This window comes from Parus major, chromosome 2 (genome assembly GCF_001522545.3).
Source record: "Parus major isolate Abel chromosome 2, Parus_major1.1, whole genome shotgun sequence".
Classification (NCBI taxonomy): Eukaryota; Metazoa; Chordata; class Aves; order Passeriformes; family Paridae; genus Parus; species Parus major.
This window is the reverse complement of record NC_031769.1, coordinates 89,235,002-89,246,868: the sequence shown is the minus strand read 5'-3', so window position 1 is coordinate 89,246,868 and position 11,867 is coordinate 89,235,002.

The following is an 11,867-nucleotide window of genomic DNA, read 5'->3' as shown; positions in this document are numbered from 1 at the left end:
TCATGAATTATTTTATTTTTAAGCCAGACTTATGTCAAATTCTGTTAGCTTTACTTAAGTACCACTGAATTTCCTACTTCTGGAGGTTTAGGGTTTCACTTTTTTTGTGAAAGATTTAATTTAGCAGAGTGTTCTAACAAACTTATTTCTCCGTAATTCATAGTCTGTCTTTTACTTAATCTTGCAGAGACAAATGCTGTAAGCTGAGGAATCCTGCATGTGACATAAGTAGTCATTAACAATCACTGTTATTCAGTCTCCCCAAAATAGTTTTCAACATCCCTACTGTAAAAAATTATCAGAAATTCAGATAAATATTAAGTGTTGTGCAGGTTACATATGGGGAAAAAAAAAAGAAAAAAAAAAAAGAAGAAAATCTTAGAAAAATAATGATTAGAAATAAATCTCAGTTTTTAAATTTTATTTCTTTAGCTGATTTCCTTAGGAAGAGTTTCTAGCAAATGAAAATGCAGTTGTATTTCAAGTAATTTCCTTATGAGTTTACAAGAATATTTTATGATGTAGTTGGCAGAATTTTCTTAAGTTAGAGAACTAGGCTGCAGGGAGACTGAATTTTCTTTTAGCAGTAGAGAAGTTGTTTGTTTATTCCCCTCAGATAGGAGTGGCATGGGAATTCCTCTTTATGGAAGCAAATTTGTCCTTACTCATCTTCTATATTCATATTGATTGGAATTTACATTTTCTATTCAGGAATCACCTTGTGTTAGGCTGAGTATGCAATACTTGAAGCCAATGTGAGAGAGAAGTATAAAAGAATGGGATGCAAGCTATAATTCATAGGTAGTGAGGTGAGAAAATGTTCCAAGCTGAGGTACAAATGTGAAGTGCAGTATTTCCAGTGGAATGTTGGCTTTACCAAATAGCAATGTTCATGTTTCTTGTCCCAGGAATAAGTAGTCAAAAGACAAGGGAAAAATTACTTTCGCCATATCAAATTTAAACAGAGTAGGTATAAAAACAAAGGAGACAAAAGATGATAATTAAGCTCTTTGAAAAGAAGAATAATATTGGAAAATAGTGGCTCAGTGTTGGAGATTTGTTTTCATCCTTGCAAAAATCATAACTGATACTAATACCTGTAAAATAGCAGGTATTTACATTTGTCTAGGGATTGCAATGATAGTGTTTGTTCTTTCTGTTTTGGTGAATATTTTAAAATTAAACAGCAGACATACACGACCACAGGACCTTGCCCCAACTCACATATCTTCTTTAATATGCCTGCCTGAATTGTACAGCTACTATCACCGAAGCATCAGAGGGCCTGATAGCCCATAAGGCTCAGGTTTATTTTTTATGATTTTATGATTAAAAGTATCTATGCTTGTAAGTCAGAGGATCTATGTGACTTACATGTACAATCATGTGAGGTTGTGTTTCTTCCCTACTGAACACCTCTGTGTTGCCAACAGATCAGAGGTTTGTGTACCACTTTTTATTGTTGGCTTCTGACAGTGGGAGGGATTCTGACTACTGTAGAGATTTCTGACAGTTTTAGAAAAGCTGCCTCCATCCCCGAGAGGAGTAAATCTGGAGGTTCCTGTAGGTGTCTGTTTCTGCGTTTAGAGATGGATAATAGGAAATGCTCAGAAATGAAATTGTGCTACTTCTGCTTTCTTTTGCTTTTGTGTCTTTTGATTCATTTCCAGACTTCTTTTTGTGTCCCTGAAATTCTTGTATGAAGGTCAGAAAAATGTGAAAGTTGTTCAGCTATCAGGCAGTGCCGAGGTTTACCTTCCTTGGCAAACCCAGCCAAGTGTGACAGAGCATTCTAAAGTAATGTAAATGGAGTAAAAATGTGGAGAGCTTTCTTGTAAATGCTACCCTTGATTTTCACTGCAATGGAGTCTGTGGTGCCTCACATATTTATATCAGATCTTTGTGTTATAACTGTCTATCTTATAGTTGCCCAACAAACAGTGTGTACTACACTGTTTAAGGACAATTTTCATGTATAAATTCCTCTTTTTTGATATGGTGCTACTTTTGTAAATATGATAGAGAAGCAATTGTTTTCTGCCCAATTAGCCCAACTTTTGCCTTGGCTGTAAAACTTTATGCAAAATATTCCTTGCAGTCTTTGCAGTCCAGTGAAACAAAGATAGACTTATAACTCTTAAGGATTTTTGGCAAACTGCTAATAAGAGCTTTTTAGAAACTGTAAGACCTTCAGCTGATGGAAAAGTATAAGAGGAAAGAAAAAAGACTGCAGTCTTGCACAGGCAGTAATGATGACAGCATCATTAATAACATGGATCATTAAAATTTATAAAAAGCTATTCTTAATATAGGATATAAATACATTTCTCAGGCAGAGCTATGAAATTTATAACTTTTTTATTGTCACCAGAGGACCTTCCTAGTGCTCTGCACCCCTCCACTGTCTGCCCTCCCTCATAAATCACTGTGTGGTTAATAACCTGGATTACAACTACCAGTTGCATTTACAGAATTAAATATTGACTATGTGAAAATGTTATTACATTTTTACTGATCAGAAGACCGCAGAACAGCCCTGCAGGACATGTAGCTGAACAGAAATATCAGTGTAATCTTTGTTGGAAACACAGTTATGGGAAACTTGGTAACAAGTGACAGTTTTTAGAAACAGAAAAGTGGCGGTGGAAAGTGGACTTAATTTCACACCAAGCAACACGTAACAAAGCAAGTAACCCAGTTCATTTTTTGGCTGAGAAATTCAAAACCAAATTCATGAAGTAACTTTTAACATATAAGTCCTTGTGTCGGCAAAATAGTACATCAGAAACTCTGGTAATATTTCTTCTCAGGTCTGAAATCTTGGTGAAACTGGTATTTATATCAAGTAGTGGGGCTTCTGCCAGGTTGGCTGGGAGACTGATTTAGGTTTTAGTACTTGATGAATTGTTTTTCATATCACTTCATGTCTTTTTTTTTTTCCTGTTTTCTCATTGGATTAATTTTTCCAAGGGTCTCTTGAACTTTATCTTCTCCACAACACATGAATTAACATAACTGTCAGAATAAAATATTTCTTGTTAAAAATAATTTAGGTTTTGGTCTTTGTTATTTATTTAATATTTGGTTTAATCCTCCCTTAGAATCCTTTGATATAATTTTATTATCAATGCAAGTTTTTGCTAGGATTCAAGTAAAAAAATCAAAATCCCATGTAAATTGCCATTTTCCATGTCAATATTGCATTCCTGAACTTCTATCTGTGTGCGTTCATTTTTTTTAGTCTCTTCCTCCTGAAGGAAAGTAATTCTTTATCTTTCCCAGGTATAATTTTGCTTCTGCATTGGAAATGAATCCATGCTTTTGTGCTGCAACATATTAAAAAAAATATTTCAATCCATATCAAAGTGATTAATTATTTTTCAATAAATATTTTTAATATTTCTATGTAAATTTCCAATCTAAACAAGTTTCAACTTACCATTTGAACCTGAATTTCCACAAAACAAATAATAGTTTTATTAGGCATAGATCTTCTTTGTCTCCTTGCATATTCTTGCTCATCTTCAAACTGCCTTTAATTTGCCAACAGATTCTCTGTTATTCTGCTGGTAGACAGACATCTGAACTGGAAGAGGTGTTTCATTTCATTCACAGGTGGAAGAATGATATCCTCTATCATATGGATCTCCTCAAATCATTTACAGTCTCAAGAACAAGTCAAAGTTTTCAATATGTGATGGCCTCCAAGTTTAGCCTTATTTAGGGATTTGTAATGAGCCCTTGCTGGATCTCAATGCAAATCATATTAAAAAAAAAAAGTCTTCAGGGTAATGATTGTGGGAAGATCAGATACTCCATTCCTTCTCCTTTTAAAACTCTTCCTTGATTGGAAGAAGCAAGGAGTTATTCTGGAGAGACTTCTTGTAGATGTAATAGCAAAAGTGCCAGATTTGTGAGGTGTTTCATATTTTGCTTTGATATCTGACCCTACTCACAAGAGTCCTGGCCATTTGTCAGATGACTTTGATTATGAACTATTTTGGTGTCATTTTACAAAATTTATTCCAGGTCATAGTGGCACAGAAGTCTGTTAGTGAACCTTTATTTCAGAACAGACTTATATGTATTAATTTATAACCAATAATGTATTTTCAGCAAATTTTCAGTATTCTGCAAGTTCTAATATCTATGATTAAATTATTTTATTTTTCAATAAATAATAACATAATAATAATAATCAGTATCATATTTAATAATTAATAATTATTACTTTTCCCAAGTTCAGTAGCTGAACTTTTATACCATTCACTTATACTAAGGGGCTTTGTAAAATCTATTGCAATCTATTGTTCAAATTTATTCCATTTTGTGTATAGTTCTTGTTGGATAAACATTCTAACATTATGTATCAGTGAAGAGCCTGATGGGAAGGGATAGCAGCCATGCTTCAGAGGGCAACAGGGAGAGAATTAGAAACGTGTTGTTGAGTAGTGAGGAATACAGAACTGTGCACAAAACCAAGGAATTGATATCCCTCTAGACATAGACAACAAACAGTGAATAATTTTACCAGAGAGAAAAAACATTTGCCCTGCCTAAGAATTCTGCTGTCACACAGTTCTCTGGCTGTATATATCAGTATGGGAAATCTTCCAAAAGATGACCTCTGTCTCCCGAGTGGCATTTTGTATTTCATTCCTTGAGACACTGACATCTGAAAGCTTCCTTCTCTGTTTGTGTGGCCAGACCACTTCAGTGTCCTTTTGGTCATGGTAGTATCACAAGACAGGGATATATTTAGAGAGCAGAAAGAAAAAAAAAAATAGAGGTCAGGTAGAAGAGTAGGAAAAAGACATATAACGGGAAAAGATGACAGCAGAATCATAATTTTCACATAAAAGGAGATGTCTAGCATTTCAAAGCTCCAGGGCATGTCACGTAGGACCTTCTGGATGGCTCAGTCCAATCAAAGCATCCCTTAGAACAAGGAATATGCCAGCAGCCCATCCTGAGCCTCAAAATCAGACTTTGCTTCTTTCTCACTAGGTGTTTTGATGAGTGACACATTGAATAGTTGCTCTTTTGCCTCCAATTAGGCTTAGCATCAGAAACATTGACCTTATTTAAGCCATTTCTCATATTGTTTTTAATTACTTGAAATGTCTCAGCATTTTATTAGAGTTTAGTCATTATGCTTCTTATTTTGAATGGACAGGCTTGAGGTGGTGTTGACTGACCCCAGTGGGATGAAGTCAACCATAGCTGACTTCTATGCATTCAAGGTTATCCTTAATATAGAGCGCAACTTCTTTTTTCCTCTCTTTACAAAACAACCTATAGCCATCCATTGGGTTCCTCTGAGCCATGTAGGTTCCACCATGTTTCAGTTATTCCTGTGACATCAAGACTTTCTGACAGGCCCAAGAGCTCCAGTTCCTCCTGTCTATTCCTCAGCCTGTCTGCATTGGCATACATACATTTAAGATGGTTGGGTTCCTGGTTCTTGTCTTGGGACACAGCTAGGGAATATTTGTTCCTACTCTGGTTGGCCTGGCTAGTTCCCCTGGCATGAACATTGCTATTTGAGACCTTTCTTCCAAAGTCTTTCAGTTTAAAGCACACCTCAACAAGTTGGGTATCCTGCTGCTCTTGGTTAGCAGTGCTCCTTCACCCAACAACTGGTGTGGACCCTGTCGAGAGATATGAAATTTGGACAGGCTGTTGCCTACAAGCAATTAGCAGACCTTGCAGGCAACAACAGTGTGAGGAGCAATGAGGAGCAATTCTCTAAGTTCACATCAACTTTTAAATAAAGCTGATGGAAGTTGGTGTATTAAGATGGCTTTTTGGGCTAAATATCATTAGATTAAATTTATCTGCTACGTTAAGTTGTCTACCATGAGTGATAAGGTCTGTAAAGTGTTTTTAATCTGCAGTAATGCACAATACAGTTTAATGTGGTTTATTTCCTACTATTTATGTGTCTATATTTGAAAGAGAAACACCTATTTTAATTAGTCACACATTTTGTTTTCAGATGTTCTTATAGAGTTTTAGTTGAGGGAAGTCTAATCCAGACACAGACCTCATTTTGGCAAGGTATAAAGATCTTTGGTTGTGCTAATAGAAGTCCCTCCTTTTGGATGTAAACAAGGCCATATGAGATGGGGCTTTGAGCAGCCTGGTCTACTGGAAAAGTGTCCAGCTGACCCCTACTGACCAAAGGGATATTCTGTAGCAGATGCCATCATGCTCAGTATACAAAGTGGGGGGAAGAAGGAGGAAGAGGGAACAGTTGGAGTGATGACATTTTTGTTTCCAAGTCACTGTGACACATGATGCAGCCCTGCTTTCCTTGAGATAGCTGAATATCTGTCTGTCCATGTGAAGTATTTTTTGCTTTGTTTTGCATGTGTGTAGCTTTTGCTTCCCTATTTAATTGTTTTTATCTCAACCCATGAGTTTTCTTACTTTTGCTCTTCTGAGTCTCTCCCTGATTCCACTTGTGGGGAAGTGAGTAAGTGGGCCTATGGTTACTTGGTTACTGGCTAGGGTTAAACCATGACAAGTTCAAATACACAGACCTACAGAACTCTTTAAAATGCTATGAGAAAAGAAGAATAACAAATACATACAAATTAGTGCTATTGCAATATGGTAGAAATTTATCTCACCTGTATGGGAACAAATGGCAACAAAACAGTCAGAGGAAAGATCTGTCTTAAGAGTTTTGGTGCATAGTTCCCATTCTTCTTTTCCAACATGAAAATGCCTAGTTTTATAGATCTTGATAACTAGAAAGTATTTTCTCATGTAAATGTAATCAGATTCCTCTTGAGTCTTACTGATTAACTCTTCACTATTTCCCTCTCTTTTCCCTAATTTTTTCCAGTTACCTTTTCTTTCTATACAAGACATTTCCTGTAATCAGCAGACCTTCTCAAAGATAGGTTTTCGACAAATGTTTTTATTGTTTCCCTGCTTCTGAGTCTTTCATATTTCTCTGTTAGAGCTGTCCTTACAGTACAGGGGGGAAGCATGTGGAAATAGCTAGTTGATGCTTCACACAACAGTTAATAGCTTATTCACCTTCTATAAAAGATGCAGGGAATGCAGTATCTATTGGACAGCTGAGGGCAGTCAGCTCTTGATTCCATTTGCACAACGTCATCCCATTAAATAGTATCCTAAATTAATGTTTATAACCTCAGATCTTATATTCCATTCAAGAAGGCAATATGAGCTCTTTGCATGATCAGTAGCATTCCCTATTACCTGTGCACTTTCAGAGAAGAAGGAAGCAAACAGAGCTAGCATTCTGCTGTCAAAAGGGAAAATATCTGCCTAGCAAATAAGAGCAAATGCAATAAAAGTTGAAGTAAAGCATCTATGTTAAAGCAGGCTTTGTGCTGTGTTGAGTCTTACATAGCTCTTGGTGCTACGTCCAATTCAAAAAGTATCACAGATAAATGCAGAACACAAAGATAATGCCAAACCTGAGCACAGGGATTTAATTTACTCCTTGGAGAATTTAGATGGCTTTTAGAGCTACGTCGTTCTGTATGTGTGTTTGCATAAACAAACAGGAGAATTACAGAATAAAATATGTATATTTGTTTTGTCTTGATGCAGCCTTCAAGATGAACCAGTTAGCTACAAACTCCTTTCATTTCTGCCATACAGTCTTTGAGAAGTTATTCTTCATAAAATATGATTTAGTTCATGAAAGTGTAAAACTACTAAGACTTATTTCTTCTAGAAGAACCCAAACACTTAAGCCATCTGCATTCAGCAGTTCTACCATGCTGTTTATTCAAATGAGAATTCTTAACAAAAAGGTTGCTTCATTGGGCCAGTTCAGCTTGTTTGCCCAGCAGGAGCTCCGTACTTTATTTAAGCTTTTAAACTCCATATCAGCAGCATGAGTTGATGTTTAGTGCACAATAGGGATACAGTATAGCCTAATATATGCATTTTTCCTTCAGAATTCTAATGGTTTAGTACTGAAGGAAATTTACACAAGCCTTATAGAAATTAAAGCAAGGCATTTATTTCATTCAGAGAATGCAGTGACTTCCAATGGTTGCACTGCTAAGGACTCTCAGCTTTGAAAGGGACCTTTTATTGTGCAGGAAGAAAGCACAGATATAGCGCTAAGCGAAAATTTCAGAGTCCAGATTAGCATGCCTAGCAACTCATTGCTGTGCACCGTTTTTTCCCAGTCCCCTACTAGCTGAACTCTTTCCGTACATCTTTAATTGATTGGGTTAATATAAACCCTCAGCACTACCAGTGTTTGTGTGGCCCCCATAATAAGGCTATTGTGTGTTTCTCTCTACTCTTGTGTTCCCTATTTAGGAATGTGTCGCTCTGAGCAGTTCAAAAGTGTGAGCAAATGAAAAAAGCCACAATCACTTCATTAATGATTTGTAAACAGAATATCCAGTACTGACGCCACCTGCATAGGCTTTCAGAAGAAAAAATACTGGATTTGCTGAAGCTCTGTGTAGAATCACTGTGGAATTTATTTCGGCAGAGTAAATAAATGCCCCAATTAACACTTTTGCACTCAACCAAATGGTTGTATTTAGAGGAAACAGTTTCTTTCTTCAAGGAAAAATTCAAAGGAGACATGGGATAAAGATAAAAAAGAACACCCCAAAAACAAACAAACAAAAAATAACCCTTAAATCTCCCTGAGCAAGTTTTACACAAGACGGCACACAGCAGTGGTTGAAGTTATAAAGGCAGACAGCAAAATGTGTTTAAAAAAGGAATGTGAAGTAAGAAAAAAGTTCACTGAAAATTTCAAAATAGCAGCAAATGTGTTTATAACTTCAGTTTGCTGCTGCTGTAGGCCTCATTAAAGTAAGCCTTTGTTTTTTCCTTTTCAAACACTACCTATTATGACAGCTAGAAACAGCTTACCAGCTGCATACTGTCATCTTGGCCTGCCAAGATATCATGTTATCATTCTCAGAGTCTGAAAATGGGTATCCACCACTGGCTTTGTGAAGATGTCAAAAAAACTAAAATTGCTCTGCATGCATATAGTTATAACTACACTGCATAGTTGTTGATTTAAGAAAGACTTTTAGTAAGCCCTACTGAGGTAATATTTATCTACTGTACCTTTCTAAATTAGAGGCAAGCTTCTTACATGGCAGCAGATATGCACAGCTTTAAGACCTGTCAAATACTGTGAAGTTTCTTCAAATACAAGGAAAGAAAATAGGAGTCAGGCTTCTTTCTGAAATGCCAGGCATTCAGCCACTCACTGGTGCCTGCAATGACAACCCAAACCCCCTCATCAGCCAGGGGATCACCTGGCTCTCCTATCTGATCTGCCATCCTTCTGTACTCTGTCTGTTACTAAAGAAAACATGTTGCAAAGGAAGGAGACATGAAAAGGAAGCTCTGAGTATTTTATCCTGCATTTCTAAAACCGTCTGTGTCATGTAAGACCATAAAATCCCATAAGTAAGCAGCAGAGTGGGTCCATATTTTAGCTGGAGCAGGTGAGGAGTGAGTGTGACCATCGTCAGATACACGGAGCATTGCAGAGGGAGCCTTTATGGGGAGAGTAGTCTCTGAGTGAGGCATGGCTTGTGCACCACCACTGCTTTCCTTCCTGTATCCAGAACAAAGGGTTTCTCACTTCAGACAAGGATTTCAAAACAGTGATTTTTCTTCTTGGAGATGAAACAGCTGCTCATCCTGAGGTGTATCATGTCCTTCCCCACTCTCCCCTTTTGCAGTGCTCTGTACAATGCATTTGTGGGCAGGGTGAAAGAGGAGCTGTCACCCTGAAACACAGCAGGATAAAATATTTTCTGCAAAGCTCAGCCACAGCCAAAGAAAAGGCTCACTGACAGGATTTTTTTAGGAAAGAAAGAGAACACAACAGAGGATGCTGATGTATTGATTGAAGTGGGTTGGTGGGGAAATGCATCTTGGATACTATAGGCAGTGCTCCTCCTGTCCCACATTAATCTGAAGCAAGAAGGGATGCATAAAAAGGAAGTTTAGAATTTTAATAACATAGCTCCACCAATTAAAGAGTCCAATTATGTCCAAAAGAACTTGGGAACCCCTGAAAGCTTGCAGAAAAATCAGTCATCTTCACTGTGCTATCTATTTTCCAAATGTTTGACTATCTATCAATTCAATAGTTTATAGACCATTGACTAACTGTCCCATACAAAGATGTAAAGCAGGTGTAACGGAAATGGAACATAATTCTAGGATCCAGAGGTTATATGTAATTACATCAAGAAAAATATTGGCATCATATTGCTGTGAAGCTCTTTGTCATTATTGTTGGCTTTCCTCTCAGTTCTCATATACAGGCTTATGGTAGTATTATGTTCTTTTAAACTACAGTGCTGATGCATGTTTTTGCAAAGTTTTGGGATCTATTTGAAAGATTGAATGTTATGAACAAGGTCTAAAGGTCTACCAAAATTGCTCAAAGTACTGTCAAATTATTGAGGAAGGAAAACCTGAAGTAATCTGAACCAGTATTACTGGCAGGAGATGCAATAAACAAAGCAAATCACAAAAGTTAGTGGAAGCACGAGTAAAAGTATAAGTAAAGGTAGTATGTTAGCACTTCAGCCTTCCTCCACAGACAGAGGTTTCTGGACAGAACCATTCTGGATGGAATAGCTAGAATTCTTGCTGGTTTTCCTGCATACTGTATGTAAGGATCAATGATGCAAAAGCGTGCAAAGCAGAAAATCTTGTGGTGTCTGAAAGGTCTTACAATTTAACAGGCAAGATTATTGCCTAACTATGCCAGAAGCCCACTTCATCTCCTATTTTAAGCAAATGTTGGCAGGTAGTACAGACAATTTAATCATTGCAGATGCCTCCAGCACCATTACAAAGCAAAAAGATGTGTATAATGAACATCATTTCTACTCAGGGGATGTGTGCAAAATAGGCATGGATTTAGAGGATCCTAAAGCAAGGAAGCTGACCGTTTGCTCACCTGGTACTGATGATGATGATACCAGAGAAGCTTATTCTGTGACATGTTTTGTTTCAGTTTCTTGGTGCATTTCTTCATATTAAGACCTAACTATGCAACAAATCCTTTTGGTTTTCCTGATTCTTATAGGAAGACATTTAAAAATAGATAGGAGTGGCGTTGTAGTGTGTTCCCAATTTTAACTTCAGAAGAGACCAGGGCAGGAGGGAATAACACAGAGCTCTCCCTTCCTAACAACTGGACACGGATTGCATTTTGGTTCTTTGTATGCAGTGTACATTGTGGAAAAATGCAAGATTATTTTTTCCAGAAACAGTTCTGCAGCCCTAAGATATTTCATAGCCCCAAAACAAGAGTGTTGGACAAGTAACTCTAATAAACATGGCTGCCCAGAAAAGGCATTCAGAACCTTTGGATGCCCGACTAGCAGACAGCATTTACCTGTATTAAACAGGATGAGCTACACCAGCATTTTCTAAAGCTTTTTTATGTGTTCAAAAGATATAAAATTCCCAACATATTTACATCCACAAATAACTGACTTTTTTTGTCCATGACCATCCTTGTTCCTTTAAGAACAGGAAATATGAACAGGACGACCTGTCCTCCAGTTTCATACTTGGCCATATTTGCTGGATAGTAAATACTTCTCTCTGTTTTAAGCTTCTGAAAATGCATTTTCTGCTGGATAGCCAACTCAGCATAGCCTGGAGAGCTCTGGTCATTGTAGTCACTGAAGTGATATTCTCACTAAAATAGTGAGTTACAGCATCCTAGGATAACTATCTGGCACTTGAATAAATATTAGGAAACAATTTACAATGAACAACCTCTGATAGTCTATAAAGTGTTTTTGAAACACAGTATTTAGGTCTTTCAGGACAGACACTCAGAAACAGATAACAGACTTTTA